At 44.4% G+C, this 27,217-nt stretch overlaps 1 pseudogene across 1 annotated transcript; it reads right to left on the reverse strand.

Annotated features, from left to right (window-relative positions):
* Window positions 1-18,527: 18,527 nt before the first annotated feature.
* LOC308640442 (mediator of RNA polymerase II transcription subunit 13-like) lies at window positions 18,528-26,546 on the reverse strand (annotated as a pseudogene). The gene is made up of 6 exons: window positions 26,506-26,546; window positions 25,819-26,109; window positions 24,281-25,779; window positions 23,441-23,832; window positions 20,824-23,089; window positions 18,528-20,662 (listed from the first exon to the last, which is right to left on the reverse strand). The product of its transcript is annotated as a mediator of RNA polymerase II transcription subunit 13-like (transcript).
* Window positions 26,547-27,217: the final 671 nt, after the last annotated feature.

The raw sequence follows: 27,217 nt of genomic DNA on the forward strand, positions 1-27,217 counted from the left end.
CCAGATGCTTCATGGGTGCCCAGGCAGGGTGCTCTGTGCGGATCTTGGGAGCCTTGAAGTTGAGGTCCATTTAGGCAGGATGGACTACACTACCCAGAATAGTCAATGGCCTGCAAATTTCAGACTCTGAAATTAGCACTGCCTGAGTAGAATGGACTATGATATCTAGAATTCCTGGGGACTTACAGCGCCAAGGAGCCACTGTAGTATGCGATGCATCAACATAGCAGCACACTACAACGTCCATGACTATTGGGGGTCTGAAGCTTACTGAAGTTGAAGCCTCTGCAGTGAAGGCTGCGTGGGCACAACACCAGACTGCACTGCCAGAGTCCTACAGGGTGCACAGCCAGGCTGCTCCCTCAGGCTGCTCTGAGAGGGGACTTCTGGGTGACCCTAGAGACAGGAATGACCCACGAGGGCCATGAACCTCTCAAAATGGGCCTTGTAGGCAAAACCCAGAATCCCTAGGAAACTGAAGCTCTCAGGATTCTCAATGGTAATCCCATGCTATAGTGGCTCCTTGGAGCTCTAAGCCCCCATGGTGCTGTGTGGCAGAACACAGACCCCACTGTCCAGAATTCCTAGGAATTCTGAATGAATGGGTAGCCTGCTCCTAGAAGCATTCATGGTGAGAGGTGGGCATGAGACTGAATTATCTAGAATGCCCCAGGGCAGGGGGATGCAGCCTGCAGCTCTTAGAGCTGTTGGTGACTTTGTCTCAGTTCAGGTTCTCATAACCTTGACAGTGACCACTATAGACTGGGATTTAACTGCTTTTCTTAAAACTTATGATCCCAAAATGGGATAGTCTCTGGCTACGTCACTCTGTCTCAAACAGTACACTTCCCAGTGGCCAATGTGGTGGCCTGTTTCTTGCCTTCTGCCCTTGGGCGGTAGAGTGAAGCCAGGGCTGCACGTGGCTGCACGTGGCTGCACGTGGCTGCCAGAGTTCGGGCTTCTGCCTGCCTGGCCCCTAGCTGCAGCTGTGCTTGGGCTGGTGGAAGGCAGGCTGGGGTGCAGGGAGGTGGCCCCTGAACTCCCCTCTCTCCGCTCCTGAGATTCAACTCATCCTGGTGCCACAGAAACACAAGCAGACCTAGTTACCTCTGGTGGTGGAGGAGGGCGCTGAGATTCCCCAGGACCACCAGGGACTTCGACCCGCCCTGCAGGAGCGACCGACCTGCATGGGCCTGGCCAGGCGGGCCGAGGCGCCATCTTGGTGCCAGTTCTGCCTCCGCCAGGCTGAGGCCAAGCTGTCTCCTCAGAGCTCCACAGAGGAGTCCAGGCTCCTGCAGGTGGTGGGTCACTCCGCAGGGAGGGCAGAGCTCCCCCTTCTCAGGACAGCCTCGGGGAGGGGTCCAGCCCGGGGTCCCTTGTGGGTTGTGTCCTACAAACGGGGGCAGTTCCTTTCTCACAGAGCAGGCTGAGGGAGGCCCTGGGTGGGGACCCTCGTGGGTCATTCCCATCCATAGGGCCACCCAGAAGTCCCCTTCTCCTAGAGCAGCCTGAGGGAGGCGCTGGTATGGGGACTCTTGTGGGTCATTTCTGTCCCTAGGGTCACCCAGAAGTCCCCTTCTCCTAGAAAAGCCTGAGGGAGGCTCTAGGTGTGGACCCCGTCAGTCATTCCCCTCCCTAGGGTCACCCAGAGGTTCCCCTCTCAGAGTAGCCTGAGGGAGACGCCCGGCTTAGTGGCCCTTGTGGGTTCTCAGTTAGACACCTTAGCTTCCTTCTTCTGGTAGCAGGTTTAGGCTTGTGGATCCTGCCTGTAGGGCTGCCTGGAGCTCCCTTTTTCTCAGACCAGCCTCAGGGAGATGCCTCAGAAGCTTCTGGAGGAGCAGACATGATGTAATTCCCCTGGATTCAGGGTGGATCCTGGTGCGTAGGGTGATGGGATGGGGATCAGGCAGGTCGTCTGCCTCTACCTAGCTTCAGCCCCAGCTTCCCCTAGGTGGGATGTGAGCATGGAAGCCTGGGGATTTAGGGGCTCTGAGCTAGGGAGGATTAAATGTGCAGCTCTTCACCACCTGTGGTCGCTCTGATCCTCCTACGGAGTCCTCTACACATCTTGCCCCCTCCTCCAGGCCCTGCCCTCACTAGACTAGGTTCAGCAGCTGCCTGATTTGTGTCTCAGGACACTAATTGGTATGTTTTTAATGTGCACAAAATGGTGTGTGTTGTAAAACATTGACATCCTCCATTGGGATTAATACATTGACTGTATTATGCTTTCATATACCATAAAATGAATTTAGTAAAGTTGTCTTTCTCTCTTTTAGATCATGAACATTTGAAATAAAATCAGAATTTGTTAAAGGTCAGGTAACAGCTGTGAACTCTGATGATCCTGGATCTTTCCTGTGGGAGCTCTCTAAGCACAAGTCAAGTTTTTCTATGCTAATTGCTCAATTTATAGTCTCCTTATTTTAGAGTCATGTTGCACTGTTTGTATTTACTGGGAAATGCCCCTTGTCCTCCAGGTTTCCAGTTCCTTGCTGCAGGTTTCTCCTATATATCTTTTAATTCCTCCTCTTTCTGATTTCCAATAAAATACTTAATCCTGTGAATGTCTGCTGTTTTTCATCAGGGATATTTAAAAAACTATACCTGTAGCTTACTTTGTTTTTGATTGGTGGAATTATCTTGTTTGAAAATTTTCAAGATAATCTGTAATGATTTTAATAAATTTCTACTTATTGAGTGTTTTTGGGGGTCTTGGTGTTGAGCTTGGTGGCAGAACACTTGCCTAGCATGGGTTGATCCCAGCACCAAACATGAGTGTGTGTGTGTGTGTGTGTGTGTGTGTGTACATGCACATGCGCGCGCGCATGCACACACACACACACACACACAATGATGTCTTTGACAGGACTCAATCATCAAATATATCCAGAGGTATCCTTTAGAAAGATCATGTATTTATACATACACACTTATATCACAATAACTCTTCAAAATTTGGATGAAATTATTATAAGCAAAATTTTCAAATCAGTTTTAGAAGATAAAACAGGATGGTGATGTTTTTAATGCCAGCTATTGATATGCATGATACCAATATAGGTAGAATTTCCTCAAGACTCAAATCATCACAATATGTAAAAGACATAGTAGCTGCTTTTTGTAATTCAAAATATTTACTAAAAATAAATGTTTTTTTAAAAAGAGAATTTCCTTTTTTACTTTTTAAATTTAGAAAGCATATCTATATGTACTATAAAGTGGTACATTCATCAGAAAATTAATTTCTCTTATTCCTTGTAAGCAAGGGGATGGGCCTTCCAATGAGCATGATGCTTTATGTATTGTCAATAATTATTGTTGGAGAACTCTGTTAAGTGTTTCCTCTCTGTTCAAAATATAATTTTAAAATGTACCATTGTGCTTCTGAATTCACAAATTTGACTTTCTTCTTTGAGATTATGATTTATTAGTACTTAAAGAATTTCCTGGGCTGTGATATGGCTCAAGCGGTAATGTGCTCGCCTGGTATGTGCAGGGTGCTGGGTTCGCACGCCATTCAGTGCGTCCTGGACCTGAGCTCCCGGGAGAGAAGCAGTCTGGGCGCTATCTTTACCAACAGGAACTCTATCAGACATATAGAGTGGATGGGAGGAGGAGCTGAGGAGAAACCACATGGGCCTCCACTGGACTGGAATTTTATGGGGCTTATGGCAAGAAGGGAAGGGCTTGGGACAGGAAAAGGTGTTTTTAGAATCACTTGTCCTGCTGGAGTTGGTCGGGGAAACTGGCTGAAATCTAGGATTGGCCAGGACATCCCGCTGATTGACAGGTGTAAGCCAGGAGATTCTGCTGATTGACAGGTGTTTCTGTTGGTGCCTGGTGCCTTATTGATGTTTCTTTTGCTCGAGGGCTGCTTGGTGCTTTGTTCCTAGGTCACTGCCACTGACCTGACAATGTCCTGAATCACTTTTCTTCTCTACACCTTTTGGCCATGATGTTCTGCCTCACTTTGGATGAAGAGCAATTGAGTTGTCTGTCTTTGGAGTGAGAGCTCTGAAACCATGAACACCAAATAAGCGGTCCTCTCTAAAATTGTTCTTGCAAGTCTTTTGATCACAGTGATGAATAAAACAGAAATTGGTACTGAGAGTGGAGTTTTTGCTCTAACATGACCATGTGGTTCAGAAGTCTTTGGAGCTGTTGGAGAGGAATTTTGAAATGTTTAGAAATGCAAACTGGAAAAGGTTTACAATGTTATAGGTGGGGCTTAATGGGTGATTTTGTTGAGAGCAGGAGTCCAGAGTATCAATAGCACTTTAGAATGCAAAGACTGGGTTTGTAAGATTTCAGAGGGAGAGAACTCTTTCAAAATTGGGCTAGAGGCCATTTAAGTTATATTCTGGCTAAGAAGTTGTCTATATTTATCTGTGTCCTGAGACATTCTGTGAGGCTGAACTTAAAAGTGGTGGAGTAATTCATCTGACAGAGGAAAATTCAAGGTAGCAGCAGCATTCAGGAAGTGACATGAATATTGCTGGTAGCTTTTAGGCAAGTTTACTCTGATAATTAGAATCCGAAATCAGAGCAGAAAGATTTGAATAATTTCCAGTTTGGCCATAAAAGTGTAAAACTGGGGCTAAGGAAAACTAATTGTTAAAGACCTCACAACCACTAAAGACATGCTAAATTGCTTTACCCAGGGACAATAGGAAAGATGGCTTGAGGACATCTTAGGAATTGCCAGAACCACAGCCATCTCAGGCTCAAGGTTGTAAAAGTAAAAACTCTTTGACAAGAGATCATTTGTGCAGGAGGGGTGGTGGCTAGGGAATTGTTTCACTGTGCACAGCTGCCCAGACATTTAGAGCCTGCTGCAGCCTTGACCCCAGGATTCTTGCCTACTCCTTGAGGTGGTGGCATCCTTGGCATCAACAAGTGGTGCTGGTTCTGCAGGGTTGCAGGATGCTGGAGTTATTAAGTGCCATGGAGTCTTCCACTGAGATTTCAAAGGAAAACCTTGGAGGCCAGGCAAGGCACCACTGGTTGGAGTCTCTGTGGGCATCCCCTGAAAGTGTGATGCATTAAGAAGCTGCATTGGAGATCCGGGAGATAAGAGATGTCAGTACCATGGCAAGTCTGCAAAGGAAGTGAAAGGCGAGTGACTCACAGGAGATTCAACCAAGAGATTTTATTGGGGGGCTGCCTGAAGGGGAAGGAAAGGAGAGGCAGAAAGGAGAGAAAAAAGAGGAAGAGAGCAGAGAGGAAGAGGGCAGAGAGCAGAGAGCTTGTGCTCACAAGCTTGGGTTTAAGAAGGGTTGCATAGGGACATGTTGGGTACTGATTGGCAGGGTGACTCAGGAACAGCAAGTGGACCCTGTGTCCTGCAAGAATTGGCTGAGAAAACCTTTGAATGTGGCACTCTTGGGCTTGGTGCTCTTCGGAGAGGAGGGGGAGGGGTAAGGGATTCAGAGATCTTCTCAGGAGACTGAAACTTAACTTCAGCGGGGAGTCTCCCATACACCCAACAGGAAGCCTATGGGATTCAAACAAATATAAGCTGAAAGAGGCTTGTGGGTTGCAACCAACAAAGCCACAGAGCCCTTGGAGAGAACATCACAATGCAATGACTTAGATGCTGCGTGTGGAACCACAGGTCTTGTTTGCCTAGCTGAATTTCAGTTGTGCTTTGTTCCCACAGATACCAGTCTTGGGACCAGGAATGGATTCTTGTTCCCCTGGTGCTGAAGATCAAACACCCCAAAATGCCGAAGCAGGCATAGAAAGCAAGTTTAAGGAAAAACTTGCTTTTTACTTGCTTTTCTTCAAAGAGAAGGGGGCCCAGAGCTGGGTGTCTGAGGGAGTGGGTGTGTCTTGCTCTTTTGTAGACCACATAGAACCCCACTTTCTCTTTCTTCTCCACCCATGTGCCCAAGAGCAGGAAGGAACAGGAGCACAGGGGGTGATCCTCAGCAATTCCCTGTGCGGGAAGTGTCATTAGTGCAGAAGGACTGGGACAGATGCAAATGTTATGGGTCAGCTCAGCACAGCTTTTTAATTAAGGGATAGAGTGATGCCTCTGAGGGAGCCACTTTCCTGGTGGAAAATGAGACAACAGCCAAAGGCAGGGGTGGGGGTGAGGAGGGGTTAGGCTTATATAGGTTATACTAGAGGTGACTCAATTAATGAGCATGTCAGTTTGACTATACTTACTGGGCCAGAGGGAGGGCATGGGTTGGTGGGTGTGGGGTCAGTGATCAGTACTGGGATTATCTTTACTGGGCCAGATGGAGGGTAGGGGCCAGTTTAAGGTGGGATTAATTGCACTGATCAGGTGATTGGCATGGATATCTGGCCCAAAGAGGTGACTTACCAGGCTTCCCAGGACTTGAAGCAGTGCAGGGCTACAGACCCAGAGTTGCTGTGACCAAAGGATATTACTATCTTTCTGAGTTTTCATGGATCTCTCTTATTGGGAGCCATCCAGTCTACCTATCCTCCCCAGAACCTCAGATTCTCCTCCTTAAATCTGGGGAACAAATGTGTAGTGGGAGCCAAAATACCAACTCCTACTGGGGGGCCATGTGGGACATACAGTGCATGCAGTGGGGACAATGACCTCCAAAGCCTTGACTTGCTCCTAGCCTCCCAGCACTACTTCCTTCCCTGGGCACTGTCCCATGGCAAGGAACCTCACACAGAAACTCTCTGCTCAGGACATCAAGCACACCAGGCCCCTGCTGTCCAGAGGAGGCTTTAGTCCCCATCCCACTCCAGCACCATCGACCACCCTGGGACTATCCCAAAGCCAGGGAATTTGCATGGAACTCCTCAACTTCCATCCCCTCCAGTTGCCAATCCAAAGAGTGAGCTGGATATTTACTCATGTGGAAAACATGCCCCACTCCGCACCTACCCTCCAGATCTATGGATGCAAGATGTGGCTCTGGAGCTGTTTGGGACCCCACAGCCTCAGAAACGGGGGTGTAAGTCATCAGGCAACAAGAAGCAGCAGAAGAGACCCTGAGGACAGTAGAGTGCATGGGTTGTGTGTCCTCAGGGTTGGCTGCCCTTCAGATGGGGTCTGGGTGAAACTTCACCCTCACTGCATTCTGCACCCAAAGGGCCAAGAGTCCTTCTCACTCAGGATGGTTCCTGCTATTCCTCAGAAAAAGGAAGGGAAGGAGAGGGTTTGGGGTGTGTAGAAAGAGGGTGGGGGGGATGGAACTGAGAGGGAGGATCAGCATGTTCAAGCCTGGTGGGAAGTTGTACCTTGTTGACCTTGTATCAATGGGACAAAGGCAGTTTTATAGGAAAATCTTCTCAGACTTCTGCCTTCTGCCAGTGAGAACTGAGAAACATATCTGGAGATGTTAGGCCCCCGGGTGCACAAGACTCATTGGGTCTTCCCTCCAGATTTGGATGCTCTAATCCTGGGAGAAAACAGACCTAAAGCTTCAAGAACCTCACTCAAAATGGGCCAAATGAGGCCCATTCAAAATGGCCTCATTTGGTTCAGAGATCTTCCTCTGTGCATCCCTTCATGATCTTGTCCCTTAAAAACCTCTCTTACCAATCCACTGAGGGTTCTCGACTTGATGCAGAGAGTAATTTTTTTTAAAAAAAGGCATCTCCTTGGAATTGGCTCTGAACTTTGAGGGCTGGTGGCTTCCATGTCTTAATGTGAATAACCCTGAGATTTAGTGTCACTGACTCTCCACTTCTAGGGGGAAGCTGCTTTCCTGTTGCCTTGCTGGGAGCAGTAGCCAGCAATTTCCAGTTTTTCCCTGGAGCCCACCTGATGGCTGGCTCTAGCAGCTCCTGGCATTGCTCTCTATCATTCTCTTATCTAGCCATTCTGGGCTAGTCAGGGAGACCAACCCAGTTTTCCAGCCAGTACTACCAAGTTCTCTACTTGACCTTCTCTACTTGACATAAAAGTCATGGACAGACAAAATATAACCATGTTAATGGAGCTTCCTTAGGACCTAATCTGTTCTAAAACGGGAAGTGGTACATAAGAACATGGGTAACTTCACTTAGCATTATCTTCTCCAAAGCCATCCTTTTACTTGCAAATGTCATGATTTTATTCTATTTTAATGCTGAGTAAAATTCCATTGTGTATATATGCCACATTTTTTTTATCCATTCACCCACTGAAGGGCATCTAGGTTGGCTCTACAGTTTAGCTATTGTGAACTGTGCTGCTATATACATTGATGTGGCTGTGTCCCTGTAGTATGCTGTTTTTTTTTTTGTTTTTTTTTAAATGCCTGAGTCAAATGATGGTTCCATTCCCAGATTTCCAAGGAATCTCATACTGCTTTCTACATTGGCTGCACCAATTTGCAATCCCACCAGCAATGTATGAGTGTACCTTTTCCCTCAGATGCTCTCCAACACTTATTGTTGTTTGTCTTCATTATAGCTGCCATTCTGACTGGAGTGAGATGATATCTTAGAGTAGTAGTTATGATTTGAATTTCTCTGATTGCTAGAGATGATGATCATTTTTTCATATATTTGATTGTATGTCCTCTTCTGAGAAGTGTCTGTTCAGGTCCCTGGCCCATTTGTTGATTGGGTTATTTGATTTTTTGGTGCTTAGCTTTTTAAGTTCTTTTTATATTCTAGAGATTAGTGCTCTATCTGATATGCAAGGGGAAAAATTTGCTCCTAGGATGTGGGCTCTTTGTTCACCTCACAGATTGTTTCTTTTGCTGAGAAGAAACTTTTTAGTTTGATTCCATTGCATTTATTGATTCTTGGTTTTAATTCTTTTGCTATAGGAGTCTTACCAAGGAAGTTGGGGCCTAATCCCACATGATAAAGATTATGGCCTACTTTTTCTTCTATTAGATGCAGAGTCTCTAATTCCTAGGTCCTTGATCCATTTTGAGTTAAGTTAAATGGATGTCATGGAGAAGATAATGCTAAGTGAATTTAGTCAATCTGAAAAAAAAAAAGCCGAATGTTTTCTCTGATATAAGGAGGCTGACTCATCATGGGGTAGGGCGGGGGGAGCATGGGAGGAATACATGAATTCTAGATAGGGAAGAGGGTTGGAAGGGAAAGGGAAGGGACAGGGGATTAACAAGGACACTGTAATATGATGGACATCATTATCCAAAGTACATGTACGAAGACTCGAATTGGGTGTCAACATACCTTATATATAAACAGAGATATGAAAAATTGTGATATATATATGTAATAAGAATTGCAATGCAAACAAAATAAAACAAAAGCACATGTATAAAGGCATGAATTGGCATGAACATACTCTATAGTCAAAGATATGAAAAATTGTACTCTATATGTGTAATAAGAATTGTAATGCATTCTGCTTTCATTTATTTAAAAAATAAAATCAATAAAACTAAAAAAAGGAAAGAAAAATTTAAAGAAGAACTTGGGGAAGTAAGTTTATTTGAATTCAAAATGTGGGCTCAATCATGCACAGTGTCCTTCCATATATCCCCAGAATTTTTGCTTAGGCACGGGCAGGGGAGGGGCTCCTCACACATTAGATTGAGAACTGCTGAAGTTCCCTGAAAGCATAGAGTAATCCAGAGGGACTGCAGGGAGGAGTCATCCTGGATAGACCTGCTGTGGAAACTAGAGTCTCCAAGAGCCTGTGAGGTCTTATAGCAGCCATGGCCATTGAAGACAGGGGCACAATTTTTAACTCTTAAGATCACTGGACCTTTCTTTTTCACTTGGAAGGAGAGCTGTTTTTGAGTCTTTCACCCTCTGTACCATTAACCGGTTTTGTAGAAGTAGGCCTGGGGATGGTATTTTTCTTAAAGCTTCTTTCTGATTCTGTGAAAGATGCTTGATGGTGAGAGTGGACAGATCTCTACTACTTTCTGTTTACTAAGTGCTTTATTGTTCAAAAATATCTATTTTTTAAACTCATGGATAAATATTTGTTCAAAAGCTAGTAGAATAAAAATAAATTTTTCTAAACACTTTTATCATTTATATTATTTAACCACAATGACTCTCAACTATGTAGAAAAAAGGTACTCTTACTTATATAGAAAAGTGCTAGGAATATAAAACACCCATTAGTCTTCCCTGATTCAACAGCTATTTATTGTTGGGGGCTTAGCTCAGTGGTAGAGCATGACCTTAACATGTGTGAGGACCTGGGTTCAATGCTCAGCACTGCAAAAACAAACAAACAATCCAAATGATGTATCATTTTACTATGTTAAACAAAATGTAGATAAGGTTCTTTTAATATTCAAAGTGTTTGTATATTCAGGAACCAAATTTCTAATTAATTGTATCCACCAAAACAATGCAATGGGAAATCAGATGCAGATACCCATAGGTTATAGGTTTTTTTTATTATGTGTGCTCTCTGGCATGCATACCACATTTAAAATGTCCTCATTTCTTTATTGCCCAGGGAAGGAATAACTGCATGTATATGAGTTAAAATAATAAAAGGCAGTATTAATTAAACTAAATGTATATTCTGCACCAGCCACTAAGTGTGCTTATAAATGATTTATGCATAACCAATAATTATGATTACTCCCCATTTTCAGAGTAAAATACTGAGATTGATAGAACCAAAACAGTTTGTTAAACATTATATAAGTAATTGATTTGGAGTTAGGATTCATGTTCTCAGAGACAGACTGTAGACTCTTCATTTTCACCCAGTAAAATGCACTTTCTGCTCATCACATTAGGGAACTGGGATGCTTAATCACTACTTGGACAAGCCTTGTTTTATTTGAATTGCCTTCCTACCATGATTGTTTTAATAAAGTGGGCAAGTAGAGTCACCAGTTTTCCATTAGGTGGAAATAACAACTTCCCATAGATTCCTGTCCATATGTAGAAATTCCTCCCACATCCTTTGGCTCATGAGGCACCTAAGCCAAGGACAAAAAAATTAATAAAATAAAATAATCCAAGCTGAATCATTTAAGCTTTGTCCAGCTTCTCTATATAGTGAGGAGGGCAGCTGTTTCTATAATGGCCACATGCTCTAGGAGGGCCTTGACTACCATCATCTATATGGTTACAATTGCATATTTCAGTTTGGCAGAGAGAAAACATGTTCTGGCCAGGGCAAGTGAAGAGAGAGTCATGCATTCAGATTATTGAATAATTATAATATTTCAGCATGAGAAGTGCCCTGAAAGTTCCCTATCCTCTATGCCACTAGTGTCTGACCCAATGCAAGAAAATCATCAAGTGCACCATCTCACTCTCAATAAGGGGAAGAATTTGTTAAGTAAGTTGGTCAGAATATTCTATTAATTATCTTAACTGTAATGTCCTTTGTGCTCTAATTTTTTATGTGTTGCAAAAAGTGAGAGGAAAGTTGCACTATGTTGCAGAGAAAGGTATAGATAGTCTGGTGTTAGCGCTGACTCAGACATAAATTCCAATTTGTGTTGAGGGTGGCTTTGTTTTTCTTGAAACGTTGATACATTCTCCATTAAGAATGAGTTGAATCTAGGGCCCTTGCCAAACTTAAAAAAATCTGCAGCATTATTTTGAGATCTAAAGCAGTATACAAAGTTTTTTATTGCCCAATCATAATGTTGGTGTACACAGATTCCCACAAGTAAACAAAATTTAGGTTTCCACCTTGCAAAATTTCATTTTCTTCTCAGCCATTCGTCCATGGAAGCTTCATTCAGTCTTTTATGTGGGGCTTCTGCCTGGGTTTCCTTAGTCTTCATGAGTTTTTCTAGCTTAAGTATGAGCCTTCCTTCATGGTATTTGATGATCACACAACAAGATGATTTCTCCTAAAAGATGAATTTTAGTCTTTTCTTGCCCAATTTATTTTATTGATAGAGATTGGTTCAGATGGCTCATCACAACACATCATGACTCTCACTCTTCATTGACCATAATCATTCCTTCAATCACATCATATTTGCCACATTTGAGCACTTGCAGGATGAACCAGACCAAATTGGTCAGGAGATCCCTTCACACAAGTTTAATGGTCAACCATGTTGAGGCCCTCTATGATGGAAGCCACTTCCTGAAGATGCAACCCTATGTTCTTTCCCCTAGTCATCAATCAGTTTGACTTCAGCATGTTTTTTATTGCCATTCTTCCAAATTGATAGGGGGCAGTTGCTTATTATGCTTCTTTACTATGAAGAGCTTGTTTTTGAAATCTTCCTGGACATACAAGGATGACTCAACTCCAGAAAATATGCAATAAAACATGTCAAACAGAGGTGCAATCCCCATAGAAATTATGAGAGGAATAACTCATTTCCAAACATATATCCAATATTTTGGAATAATCTTTTTGTCTTAAGGAAAACCCTTAATCTCATTAGCTAATAGATAGTAATAGATGGATTTTAAGCTTCTGATATTATACAGAATATACTCTATTTAGGAAAAACAGTGTCACTAGGAAAGAAGTTGAAGAGGCTTTGCTGGACTTTCAATAATGCATCCATCTCTGTACACTTAAAAAATGAATTTTCCTTATGTAGTGTAAAGGCTTTTAGAGGCACTCTGATAAAACAGGTCCTTTCAGTTATTTGATATATTAAATGTATTTCTGCTCCAGTAGTTTCATGTTAAGTGTTACCTTTCTCCTAGAATGTTGTTATATTTGCATATAGAACTTCATAGCTATGGACAGAGTATATATAGTACAATTAACAAAAAATTATTTTAAATCTCATAAGTTCAAATCTAGCTAAAAGTAACCTTTTAATGTTTATTAATACGTTTTTTCCTAATATAAGGCTTCAGTTTACATTAAATTACACTTATTTTATTATGGTCTACTTATACAGATTATTAGCTCAGATATTTATTCATATAGTTGCCTTTAATAGTTAATATTTAAGGATAAACCCTAGTCTTGTGTGTCCCTGTGACAGATGAGAGACCCAAGAGCCAAGAAGTGCCCAGAGTCCCACCACACAGAATCCAACCGTGTGCCTTGGCCCTTCCTGACCCCCTTTGTTACTGGGCTGGACTGGCTTCTCATGATTCTAGCCTCCTGGACTTTAGATCCTCAGCTGTGAACCCTCACAGCACTGCATGAAGCTGTCATGCCAACAGTAAAGTAAAGACCTCCACCAAGAATCACCACAAGTCTGCACTCTGCTCAAAGACATAGACATACTGAAGATGGTGGTGCTTCCTCAGATATTTTCTGGGCACTCCTGCTATGGGCCTCAGTGACATAAGGTTAGAGGTACTAGGTCAACCCATGGGGCTGTCTCATATACTTGGAGGTGTCTTGCTCAGAAGAGATCTCCTCTGGAGGAGCTTCAAAGGCTCTTCAGCACCAGAGCACACTAGCTCCCCACCTCTCTCCTGCTCAGTACCAGCCTGAGACACTCTCCACCCAACTCTAATGTCCCTTTTGGCCTCTGCCCATGCTATTCCTTTGGCCTGAAACTTCCTTCTCTCCTTTGAACCTACCACCGTCTCTTTGTTCTTCCAGGTGTCATTTAGATCCTCCCCACTTGCTGTCTTAGAACCATGAAGATGCTGAACTTCCTTCTCACCTGGTTTATAAGTGGGGAGGGGCTCCGTGTGTCTTAGTGAGGTCTATGAGGCAGTAGTGAGGCTCTGGCGTCCTATCAGGATCTCTCTGTCCCAGGTAGGGGTTGAGGTGGCAGATAGAATGGGAGCATGAAAAGGAAGAAGCTGGAGTCACAGGACCATGAATAATTCCATGACACTGCAAAAGGAGGAACGTGACCCTGGAATAGTCCCCCAGTGCTGAGTGATGGGGTATCTTTCTCCAAGAGAACATATGCACCATCGTGTGAATGCCACCAACTAAAACACTACCATGTCCCTTATTTTGTGCCATTAAAACTCAAGACAATGCTAAGCCATCTTCTGTGGTGCCCAGAATCACATTGTTCTCATTTTTCATCTTCACTCTTGACTGATGTAGGTGCTAATTCTTCCTAGGGGGTGAGGTATGACTGTTCACAGTGCCAGGATCTCAAGTTGGGGAGTGCTAAGCAATGAGGTGAAGGCATTTCCAAACAAAACTGATCATGTTCCTGTAGTCCTTTAAGTAGGTACAATTAAAGCCTTACTTGAACAATAATAAAGAGAAGTTAAATAACTTGTACATAGTTATATCAATGAACACTGAGTCCCAGAGATCTTGCAGTTGAGTCAGGTATCAAAGCCAACTCTCAAATCGGAGGTCATAGGGTTAGATTCTGTTTTATCTTGTCTTAGTTGAAGTTCAGAGGATCTGAGTAATTTAATAAGGTCACCTAGTGTTGGATTATATCTGCAATTTCAATCCAAGTCTTCTAACATCTTTTCCAGCACAGTATCTAATCAATGCCAGTAAAATTATTCATAATCAAGTGCTTATCAGAAATTCCATCACAAACTATGGGACCCCTGGCATGGCAGAGCATTAGTATTTTTAAATACTTTTGTATAGAAGGATTTTTTTAGAGAGAGAGAGAGAGAGAGAGAGAGAGAGAGAGAGAGAGAGAGAGAGAGAAAGAGAGAGAGAGAGAGAATTTTAATATTTATTTTATTTATTTTTTAGTTTTCGGCGGACACAACATCTTTGTTTGTATGTGGTGCTGAGGATCGAACCCGGGCCGCACGCATGCCAGGCAAGCGTGCTACAGCTTGAGCCACATCCCCAGCCCTAGAAGGATCTTAATATACCTTCTCTAGCACTTTCCCCACTGCCCATGCCTGTAGATATCCTCAATAGAGAGATTCAATGGGAAATGTATTCTTCATATGGAAACTTTGTAAAGAGAGAAACAAGTCAATGGGACAGAGGGGAAAACGTTTTTGTTTTCTCTTTAGGTGATATATTATGGTTTGATCTTTCCTGGCTAGTAGATAATGTAGGTTATTGAGTTAGATTGGCAGATGAACTAGGTTTGAGCAAAAGGTGTTTCTGCAAAACAATAGTGTTACTTCTTATTTATTTTCAAGGCACATTGTGACTCTTTAGTAATAAAAGCAAAATCCAGAACCCATGTTCTATGCAGTCACAATATAATATTCTTATACTTAAAACTTCTAGACTGTGTTAGGAATTATGGTGAGCACAGAGTTGGAAAATGAGAAAAATGGGACACAGATTTTCTCTGTTTTCATTAGTAGGATTTCTAGAGGGGGAACTGTTATTTTGGTGTGAGGCCTTGCTATTCTGGTAGAGGACATGATGAATCTGAATCCTCACCCATGGTCCCTTGGTCTACTGGCTGCACTAATTTTTCTTTATCTATTTTGCTCTTTCCTTTGCTTCCCCCCATCCTCTCATTGTAGAATTTATTTCTTTAGAATTAATTCTTGCCAAGTGTGGTGGCTTATGCCTGTAATCCCAGTGGCTCAGGACACTAAGGCAGGAGAATTGTGAGTTCAAAGCCAGCCTCAGCAATGGCAAGGCCATAAACAACTTAGTGCCTTTAGATAAATTACAATTCAGTGCCTCTAAATAAAATACAAAATAGGGCTGGGGATATGGCTCAGTGGTTGAGTCTGCTGAGTTCAATCTCTGGTACCAAAAATATAAAAGAATTAAGTGTATACCTCCACATCCTATTTTTGTCTCTACTATAGCACTTTCCTCTGTATTCCCCTTCATACCACAATTTAAAAAATTTTGTCTCTAACATAAAACTTCCTCTGTATTTCCCTTCTTACCACCAAATAGAGCCAAATTCGCAACCTTGATCTTACCCCATTTCCAAATTTTTAGCTCGGAGTCATCCCCATTTTTACAATAAAAGCTCAATTTTTCCATTCGCTTATTTAAAATTAGTCAGTCACTATATCTCCCTAATCACTCTACCTACTTTTGCATCTTAATTTCTGTTATACTTATGATACTCAACATATTTGCATGTCTATCTCTGACCTAACCATGTATTTATCTCCTAAAATCTTTTTTTAGTAATTCAATAATTTATTCCTCTAAAAAAGTGTGTAAAATTATATAGCTCTCATCCACAAGTTATATATGAATGACATTTAAAATGAGGGCCTTTTATCATGGTTTCTTTTTTATCAAAGTCTTTTAGTGCACTGTACCAGCTCTATACTATAGTTTTTTTTTAAATGAACTTCACATATTTTTGTATTCTTTCAAATTGTTTGCTATATATGAAAGAAGCTCACTGCAAAATGCTTCAAGGAAAAAAGAAAACAAAAGAATTTCTGAACTTCCCATAAATGTACAGCTTTTACATTTAAAAAAGTTTCTGAAATATACATATAAGCATGCTGGACAATCCCACCCTTCTCCCTTCCCACTGCCCCTTTTTAGTTCAAAACATGGTTAAGAGTTCTGATTTCTAGAGAATTTCCAAAATTAAAAAATAAAATAAAATAACTTTCACTCTAGCAAATCCAGGGCTTGTACATTTCATCTTAATTCAGTAAAAAAAAAAACCCTTACAAGTAAAATAGTGCATATTTAAGGGAAATATTGTACAGACTTTTTCACACAGAAGTAAATAAGATTTTTAAAAATTCTATTGCCATTCATTTATTTTTGCACAAAAATGTATAAATATGTCACCAGGTTTTTTTTAACTTAAAAAGCTTACATAATTAAAAAATACCAGATGAAAACTACCCTTTGCTGTCTTTAATTTTTTTTTTCTCCTTAGAATTGGGTTTCTAGGGAAGAAAAGCCCCTGCATTAAAAACAGCCCATTAAAAAAATTCAAAGTTCTGATTAACTCTGGGGAAAAAGCAACCCCAAAGTGGTAAAAGATTACAAATATCTACTTTAAAATGTGTCTTCTCACCAAGATAATTTTATACAAGTTTAAAATCTTCATCATCTTATGCTCTTCAAAAGGCCTTGAGAATTTTCCTTTCTGATTAAGAGAAAACAGCACTGCAATATTTTTAGTCAATTTTACACTGTACACATTAGATACAAATGGTTTGATATATCAGATTTTTTTAACCTATACATTGTGAAGGTCTACCCCTCCCCCCTTCAATTGGTGGCACAGAGAACAAAATTATCCATTTACAAAATTTTCTCTGCTTTCACATTCCCATCACACAATTTTTAATATAATGTTTTAAATGTTATATTATTTCAAGAAAAATACTTTTATAAAATCATATCAATTATTACATTTTTTCCTCTTTTTTTGTTAATAACCGGGACATGGAAGTCTCCTGGAAGAACTTTTAAAATCTGCATGATTCTCTCCACAGATGAAAAGAGCTCAAGCCCTTGTCAAAGTTGCTCCAGGAGGCCGGTCCATGCCCGCTACCACCCTCAGACAGAAACACACAGAACACAAGGGTTAGAAACAAGGTCTCAAATACAACCCTCTGGGCCTGGAAAGAGGAGTCATAAAATACTTCCATTAGCCATTAATGCTTTAAAAAGGCATTTTTTTTAAAAAAAAGTCTCACCATGAAGGTTCAACTTCAAGTACTAATTTAATGGTTAAGTTGTAATAGTTCTTTGAAATAATATTCCTATGGTCCAGAAAATATTCACCATATTTATAACTGATTTTATGAGCAAACACTTTCCACTGTGATATGTACATGAGTCCCTTTTGCTCTAATGAGAGGAGAGAACTGTTTTTGACAAGAATTCACTAGAAAATATATTTCCATTATGACTATACAAAACTAGTTTAGGTACTTGCCTCCACAGCTCTGGACAGAGCTCGACTGCCTTGGTGTGAAACTGTCATCCTTCACACAATGCGGGCCGCACTGAGCATGGCAGAACTCCTAAAACCCAGTGTGTTCTGAACAAGATCTACTGCTGGGTGATCATGAACACATGGCATTTTAGGCATGATCTCCCAGATTTTTTTTTCCACTCTTTTTCTGGCTTCTAGGACAGAGGTATGTAGTCAAAGAATCCTATGGTGGATCTGAGTTGGGTTTCAGCTACTGTACCTGGTCCTCAACAATCAAAAAGTGAAAAGAAAGTTACAAAAACATAGGACAAAACAACTTAAAACAAATAAAATGAAGCAGTGTCCAGGCCTTTTGAATCTACACACAGGTATGAAGTCAACTAAAGCATTCATGCCAATCTGGATGGGAGCGTTTGGGAGTCGGAGACTCGGGTATGAAATCATGTACTTGAGCTGGTTATATTTCAAAAGTCCCAGAGAATGGAGTCCAGATAACCCACAGGCCATACACCAAAAACAAGAGGATTTCATGCAAAGGGCTCTGTGGATCTCATCTTTAAACAGAAGCTGAAAACACACACTCTTATGCAAAAGGACACTGTCTCTTGTGTTTCCCTCTTAAAAGCCACCAGCAACAACTACTTCCTGTGGACCAGTGGCTGGGGGGGGTGCTGCCCACACCACACACTGGCTGGGGGTCACTGCCTATGGAAGTTCCCAGGTCCATGAGAGAAGTGTCAAGGAGCTGCTGTGGTCATGAGCACTGCAGAATGAACATGTGCCTGCTGAGGGCTTCACACTGCGGGACTGTGGAGACTGGTCTGAAGAAAAGGATGGCAGGTTCCTCACACAGAGGCTGTGGGAGAAGGACCTGAGCCAGAGAGAACAAGTGCTTTCCAATTAAAGTGTATCCATGATGGCCTTCTACAACTGAGTGAGCACCACAAGTGGACGGGAAGACAGGAATCCTGGGTGGCTGGATTGCACTTGAGTCAGAACATGTGCAATCAGATGTGGTCTTGGAGTCCAGAGGGTGTGGAACCCGTTGAGAATTCCTGGCAGGGAGAAGTTCATCCGATGTGCTACAGAGATGTGGTGATGAAGGGAAACCTCTAGGAAGAGAGGGCACTGGTTCCGAGTCTGGGGACATGATGACCCAAAACCACTGGGAGAGATTCTCAGCTTTGGCAGTTGACACAACATACCCAAGGGCCTAGGGCTGCTGCTTGAGCTCCTCTGGTGCCTCTCTTGAGAGAAGACGCTCGCCCTGGCTCAGACTGTGCTGGAAGTGAGAGCCCACACCAATCCAGAAGGAGAGCCTGGGGAGGAGCTGGGAGAGGAATGGAGGTTCCCAGTCATTAATATGCCAATGTCATTGTCCATATCATCTGGAAATGGAAGGTCAACAAACATATCATCATTGTTAGGGCTGAACCCATCCTCGTTGGGATGCTTGATGACGTTGGGAACACTAGGATGTACAGGATATGTCTTGAGGGGTATACAGCTGATAAGACCACAGGTTCAGTGCAGTACTTCGGCCAAAAACAGAGCCCACTGTGACAGCGTCTGGCATCATTACAAAGGACCCCTGGGGCTCCATGGGGGGCTCCACATATCCAGCACACATCCTTGAGCTGTTTGCTGATTGTCTGTAGTGAACATTCTCCAAGGAGGACACTCCAATCTTTAAGCTCCCCATGGCCAAGATGCCCAAGTGTCCCAATCGCAACTCTCCAGGGCAGTGATGTCATTTGCACAGTGCCTATGCACCTTCCCACAGTTTCTGCAGTCCAATCTTGCGTGCAGATACTTTACTCTTCTGTGACCTATTTGGTAAAGCAATATTCACAATGCAAGTCTCTAATAACGCCCCATGGAGGTCAGTGCAGGAAGCCAAGAGCCAGTGCCTTTCATGGGATCGACAATAGCCACAAAGAGCACATTGTACTTCTGGCTGGCCTCACCAAAGTTCTGTCCAAGCTCTTTCTGCTTTGATGTGTCTTTGATTGGGTGCAATATAAAAGGAGGGGAGTAAAGCTGGATTGGGCTGGGCTGCTCTGGGTTCTTGAGAGTCATCTCAATGCTGGCTGCAGGTCCAAATCCTGTGAGGGATTTAATGTGGATCTGTGTGGGCAGATGTCACCTGCACTGGCAGAACACTGAAGATGCCATGGACTTCAAGTATTGACTGCAGAAAACTTGTTCATTCTTCACTGTCTGAAGCATGTACCGGCAAGGCACAATCTGGAGAAAGAAAGAATTTCTCATATGTTCAGGTAAATTATCCAGCATTTCTGTGCAGCAGCACATCAAACTCAAGAGCCAGAAGTTTCCAGAAGTGGAGTCTTCCTCTGCAGTAGGTGAAGGGGTCCACCATGTAAATGACAACAGCAGGAGGGTAGGCTTGGCTGTCTGCATTGTCAGGCTCTGTGGGAGTTCCTAGTCTCTCCCTTTCTGTAGCACTTTCTTGTCCATCCTGCATGGGCTGGGGGGAATTCTGCCCAAGCTCAGTGTCTCCACCACAGCCCAGGTTCCCTTGGGTTCTGTCCATGGCACTGCCCCCAACACTGGGGTTCTGCCCTCTAACACTACCGCTGAGTCCTGAGGAAGAGGTACGCTCATCTGGTTAACACCCAGAGCAGAAGCAGATGATGAGACTGGGGGCACAGAGGAACCAGATGTGGAACTGCTTGTTGGGGGGTTTGTAGAACCACCATGCACTGCCAGCTGGGGGAACTGCTGATCCTGAATGTGAAGCTAAAGGCCTAGCATTCCCAGGTGGAGCTTGTCCCTGTGTTGCTGCTGGTGGGGTCTGGTATTTAGGTAATATCAACAGGCTGCTGTCCAGCTGCAGAGAGGCTAAATTAGGTGCTAGGTGATGGTGGCAAACTTGTGCATAAAGTCTGAGTCTGGAATGATTGTCATTGTCCTCACTGCTCCAAGGCTGGTTAAACCATCTGCTCACAAGCTCATCTGTCAGCTTCTGTGCCATGCTCTTTCCCACACGCATGATGCCATCACATAGCACTTTGCAGATGAGCTTGTGCTGCCCAAGCCTACACATCTTTTTTTTTTAAGAGAGAGAGAATTTTAATATTTATTTTTTAGTTTTTGGCAGACACAACATCTTTGTTTGTATGTGCTGCTGAGGATCGAACCCGGGCCGCACGCATGCCAGGCGAGCGCGCTACCGCTTGAGCCACATCCCCAGCCCAACCTACGCATCTTATATACAGCACTCAAGTCCCTGAAGAAAGTTTTGGCTCCTTCTAGCAAGGCCTCATTTTCCGGACACACCACAATACAGGCAACATCACGGTGGCCCCCACATGGGTCCAACAACAGCCTTTCCCAAGGAGGATGGTGAGATGGTCAGGAGGTCCTTGTCATAGCCTACTGGCAGAGTAGGGATGGGTGACAGCTCAGGAGGTTCTTCTGAACTGTAGATTCCACGTCCCGCCATCTTGTGGAATTGCTGCCAGGTGAGTGGTCCCTGCATGTTCCGGATGTTCTCCCAGGTCCTTCCCGTGTGCTTCTTTTGGATGACATCTTGGAGAAAGGGCTGCAGAGACAACAGCATGTGGACCACATCCTGAGAGGAGAGCATGCTGACATCTAGCACATTGCTATGAGGCCAAGAGTGTACAGTGGCACTTCTCCCCAGAGCTTCGTCCACTTTCCCACCAGTGGGATCATCCACTATTGCCGTCCCTGCTCCAGTGCATTAAAGCACTCTTTCCAGTAATCATTATGTCTGCCTGTACCCGGCCATAACTCCAGCTGATACAGGGAAGAGTTTGGTGACTGTTAGAGGAAATACAGTCCAGGAAATTCAGAGAAGCAAAAGGTTGTGTATGCCAATTCTGAAGGAGAAGAAGAAGGCTTCTGGGTGTCTCCTGGGATTTTCTGGATCCCTCCATCTGAGGAAGAAACTTGGTCTGACACATCATTAAGCACCTCTCTGCAGCCTGACCAATATCAGAATTCTTCCCCAAAATATCCAACTCATCTTCAAGGAAGAGTCCCGAATTGTAGCCAAGTTTGCGGTTCATAATCGCATTAAACCCATAGGTGCAGAAGTACTGGTCCTCACTGGAAGAATCAGGGATGTAGAGGCCAACATCTGCCTCTTTGATGTTCATGTTGCAGGCACAGATGCAACAGCTGTCAAAGTTTCTGTCTTTAAAGATATTCATCACAGAATCTGAGAGAATCAGGTTACATAAAGACTGTGGGCCTCAGGGATTGGCTGCATGGTGGCAGGCTCCACAGAGTTAAGGCCCGTGTGGTAGAGGGGGTGGAGGCTGGTGACCCCTGATCAGTGCTGTACTATTTACAGACTCTTGACCACTGGCAGCCCCCAACTCTGGGAGTTCTTGGGGTTCTGGGGTCGTGGTGTGGGGACAGAAAATCGAGGGGTTGCTGGAGATGGGAGGACTCCTGCCCCACTTTGCTGGCTGGGGCAGTGCTGCTCAGCGTCTTCATCTGTGGTGGCTTTCAGATAATCTGGATCTTCTAGGCTCCCAACACTAAGCCCATGATTGTAGCCATCCCTAATGAAAGTGGCTGCATTTGTTCAATTTTAGGAGGAATTGCCCACGAAGGCCAAAACAGACAGGCATCAGGTGTCTTCAGAGGTAGCAGGCAATGGCTCGGCAACATCTTCAGTGGAGCAAACATGGAAGATTCCTTAAGGCTGAAAGGGTGGAACTCTGTGCACATATGAAAAATCTTTTATTTCCTCTGGTTTGGGACTTCCTAATCCATCTTCTACTTCTATTTTGAATTCTGTGATGTGTGTTGAAACTATACTGACCATAGGACTCTCCATCATGCCTAATGCTGACACTGTCTCTGAACTGATCCCATCTTTATAATTCATCACAGAAGAAAATGCAGGATGCTGTTCCAAAGATGGAGGGGTGGGGAGCCTCCTTTGCAAGTCTGCAACTGTGGGTGGCTATGGAAGAGCAGCTCTTCCATCCTTCCCAAGAGGTTGATCTTCCGTTCCAACCATAGGTGTTTTTGATGAGCACAGTGCAGGTGATACAGCCCCAAGTTCGTCATCATCAGAATTATCAAAGATGTTGTCTAAGTCATGCAGGAAAGGTGCCAAATCTGTCACCTGCATAAGGCTACTGGAGCCAGCTCTGCCAGCTGCATTATCTTGCCGGACATCTGTTTCAGTAGCAGAACTGAAAATGGCATTTTTCCCATCAGGCACCAGTGGAATGACCTGGTGTAGTGATATCCTTGGTACCAAATCCATTCTCTGACTTATTTTTTTTCAGGGAATCCTTATCTGTCCCTTGTTTGCATTTCTTATTTGCTGTGAAGATGTATTTTATGTTGCCATCTTGAAAGGTACATGGGTCATTGACTTTTCCCAAATTGTCTCTAGGTTGCTGTGACAGAGGCAACGGGACAAGGAAGTGGAGTGACTGCATCTGGGGCTGCTTGTCTTGCCAGATTTTAAACCACTTGTTAGGTTGTGCCAAGAGCCACAGCCACGTAATATGATGCATGGCATTTTTGGTTGAAAGGTGATTCCAGCAAGCCATTGAGATGATATGATTATGTTAAGATCTGCATTCATATGGATATTAGACTCCTGCTGTCCACCTCCGCCTGCTAGGGGACTCCTGGAGAGTTCCCATTGGTTGGGGAAGTGCGGTAGGAGGGAATTCCTGAGGAGGGACTTCCTTTTGGGGTCCGGGAGAACGCCGCGTGGGTCGGTCAGCAATTTTCCTGGGAGCGTAGGGGGCATTGGCAGCAGTTTCAAAAATAAAGTTTGTTCATGCTTGAGTGGCTCGTGATTTTGTGCCCAGCCAGACTGCGGCAGGTTGTGCAAAGAGTCTTTGCAATGCAGTGCTCTCTGAGTTCACCTCCATTTTGGCATCACATCTCTCACCCTGGAGCTCTGGTGGCCTGAACTTAGCATCAATGCTGGCTGGGAGATGAAAACAAAGCCACCATTTATCTGATGACTCTGGGTTTAATCCCACAATATAAGTCTATCTCGCTGACCTCTGCCATTAGAGGCAGTCTTTGGCCTACGAGGACAGTTTTGTCATCTAAAGTAGATAACTGTGAAGTTCTAGCCCATTTCCATAGAGGGCTGGATTCACAGGGACAGGCGGTGGGTCCAAACTTTGTTTCCTGACCTCATGGCTGAGGGCTGAGTGTTGGTAGCAGAGGGGAAATAGGGGAATGTGGGAAGCCATTTCTGAAACGTGATTGGGTGGCTCCCGTTAAGGGTCTGAGGCGTTCTGGCTGTGTCAGAGCTTTCCCAGCCCTTTCCTGATGAGAGAGCCCATCCGTGTGGGGGTGTGCCTGACCACTGACCCCGGGGACCCAATCACTGACCATGACATTGGAGTGCAGCCCCCCCTCAACCTTCATTGGATGGAATTCTCCCCTGAATCTCTTGTTCCCCAATAAAAGGCTACTCCCAGGCATGTTCACCCTCTCTCTCCTGCTAGCCCTGAGTAATCCTCGCTGCCCTGCTGGGCGGTTAGAGGAGGGAACCAGAGAGGGGAGCCCTCTCGGACCTAACAATAGAAATAAGGTAACTGAGTCTGTGTGTTTTATTTTGATCTCTTCTAGCTAACTTTATGCCTAGAACCTCATTAATGAAACCATTGTGCAGGCTGCATGGTGGAGGGGAATGAGGTGAATCCATAGGATTCAGATTCATTTTCTTGCTTGTATTTCTGGAAGGCACAAACATTTGCTTATCATACTTCCAACTGCTAGACACCTCTAAGGAGGAGTCCATCCATGCCAACCCTAGCTTCTGTCCTGGTGTATCCTATTTCATGCATAACTCTTAGCCACAGAGAGCCTATGATGAAATGGTATCAAGGGTCTTTTTTGAAACTTATCTCCTTTTTCTTGTCTTTCTGTTATTTTGTGCTTAGAAGAAGCAGGAGGTTGTAAAGATGAAGATGATGATGGTCCTGCACTGAACCCTGGTTGAGACATTGTGGGAGGTCAACTGGGTCCTACTGCACATGGTTTAAAAGTTTATGCCTGGAACAAGAATAGCTGACTCTTTAGGTTGGATCCACAAAATCCAAGGTAGCAGGATTGTTAACAGGCTCTTCTTCAAGAGTTGGAGTTGACATTTGGCTCCTCTTGGATTGGGTTCTGTTGAGGATGCATTCCTTCCAGACTCCATGAACCATATGATTGTGGAGTTTTGAAGGAATCTTCCCCGATCTCTTTGGACTGTGCAGTTATCATCCCGCCGTCTTGGGAACCCAGATGACTGGTAGCAGTCTGCATATCTCCACTCCTGTGATAGCCTGCTCTGGATAGGTGGGAGGGGTCAGAGGCATCCCCCAGTTACTTGGGTCCTTCACCCTACCAAGTCCCGGCTGCCCAACTGTAATATGGCCTCCAGCAGTGGCAACACTCTGAGGAACTGGGATGTCATTCTGAGAGATCAATACAAAATCTGAAGGGTAGACCATCCGAACACCACCAACAATTATTTCGACTACCACGGGGAAATCATTATGATATCCCAACTGTTCTTCCTCTTTCAACTCCTCTTTTTTTTATTTTTTTTTTAGCACCATGGGGTAGAAATATTGCCATTCCTCCATCAACTTGCAGGTGGCTGGGTCTGACATTTTATATGCTTGGCCTGTTAGTGTGCCATTTAAGCCATATGGACTCACCCGTACTTGAAATGGTGCAGGTGGAGACTGAGCCATGTGTATATGTTCCTGTCTGATCAAATAAACTGTCTGGTTTTGGGCAATCTCACACTTGTGCATACATTACCTTCTCCAAGGACAAATGTTCGCTTTGTTGACTGGCTTTTCGTCCTTCTCATAGGGTGGAACAAACCACTTCCCAATCCTAACGAAGTTCTTATGCATTAGGCACCTTTCTAAGAGATGGTGGATGGTTTGAAGAGCAGCGTCCTACATTCATAGGAAGGCCATTTCCCAGAGTCCTTCTTCCACAAACTGCACTTCAGGATGTATCGCACCCATGCGGGGTTCAACCCACCAGTCTGGTGGCAGGCAGCGGACGAACCGTTAACAAGCCTGGATCATCTCGGGCTGGGGCTGAGATCAGGTGGCCACAGTCCCCATGCCCTCCCAAATCGTGCCTGCGCCGTTTAATCCCTGCGAGTTCAGCCAGGAGAAGAGGGACGATCCTCCAAGCCGCCCCGTTGGCCCCCAGTTCGCTGCCTCACTCCTGGTCTCCGCGAGCCCGGCTGCCGGAGTGGGGCGCGTCGGCTTGAGGGGGCCAGGGGAGGCCGGGGGAGGCCGGCGGAAGGAGGCCGGGGGAGGCCGGCGGGAGGCCGGGCGTGTGGCGCGGGGGGGACAGTCCGCGGCGGCCGCGGGGCTCCTTCCTGCTCGGGGGGCGGCGGCTCAGACGGCTGCGGGGGGCGCTGTCCGCGGCCCGGCGCCCTCCCCGCCTCTCAGGGCCGCCCCCTCCTCTTTCTCCCCCCACCCTCGTCAGCGTCCCCAACCTTCTGTGGAGGCTTGGGAAACGGGAGCGGAATCACTGAGTGCTGGGAACGGGTGGAGGGTGACACTAGGGTGACACTGCAGTGGGGAAAGGCCTGAGCCGGTTATGGCTGGGACTCTGTCAGACCCATGTGCGACGGACAGAGTGACAGATAGGCTTAAGTAATGCCCTACTGGAAACCAGTGAGGTCTTGAAGATGGAGGTCTATTTTCATTCCCTATAAATTGGAGAGACATGATTTGAGAGTTCTCATTGTGAAATGAGTGATATTTTGGAAACTTTAGGAATTTGTATGCGATAACTAATCAGCAAAATATGATAGAGTCTGACCTGCCATCTCTAAGGAGTATTGTAAAGTTCAGAGGGTGAAAGAATGTAAGAACCATGATATTGTAGTATATATCGATACTTGATGAAGATGATTTGTAACTTCTTGCTCAGGCGATCCATGCCCTTTAGAAATTTTTATTGCAGACTTCTAACCATCTATTTGTATGTTTGCCCAATATGTACATATGTGTACATACATGTACATGTATATTTGTTTATATGAATATAGGTTCTCATTCATAGTGGTTGGCAAAGTAAAAACACCAGGAATGAATGGACAAATGAGTAGATGGTGGTGAGTAAATGCAAACATCTAGAATTTGGTCACAAGGAGGATGCTAGTGACCTTGGTCAGGGTGTGGGTACAGCTAGCTACAGGGCAAGGACACTAAAAGGTGCAGAGACTGGCCCCTGAGAGAATACTCATGGGGCTGGAGAGGAGATAGGGTACACAGTTCTTAGGGCTTATACCATGGGTGGCTACAGAAGGTTGGGCAGACTTGCTTGAGGGTCAGAGGTCAGAGCTCACCAGGTAGGTACCTAGAAGCATGAACTTCATTGATCAGGCACAACCAAATACCTAGGGCCCTCAGTAACCCTATTACAGGGTTGGAGTAGGTGTCACTTGCTCATACACTCCCTCCACTACACACACACACTCACACACACACACAGACACTCATTCATTCTTATCCCCCCCCATGCCTTCCTCCTCCTGACCCTTCTTCTGGATGCACAGACTGAGAACCCCTGAGGAGAAACTCTAGGCCACAGGCCCAGGATGCCCAACA

The sequence above is a fragment of the Spermophilus citellus genome (genome assembly GCF_964194105.1).
Source record: "Spermophilus citellus genome assembly, contig: SCAFFOLD_58, whole genome shotgun sequence".
Classification (NCBI taxonomy): Eukaryota; Metazoa; Chordata; class Mammalia; order Rodentia; family Sciuridae; genus Spermophilus; species Spermophilus citellus.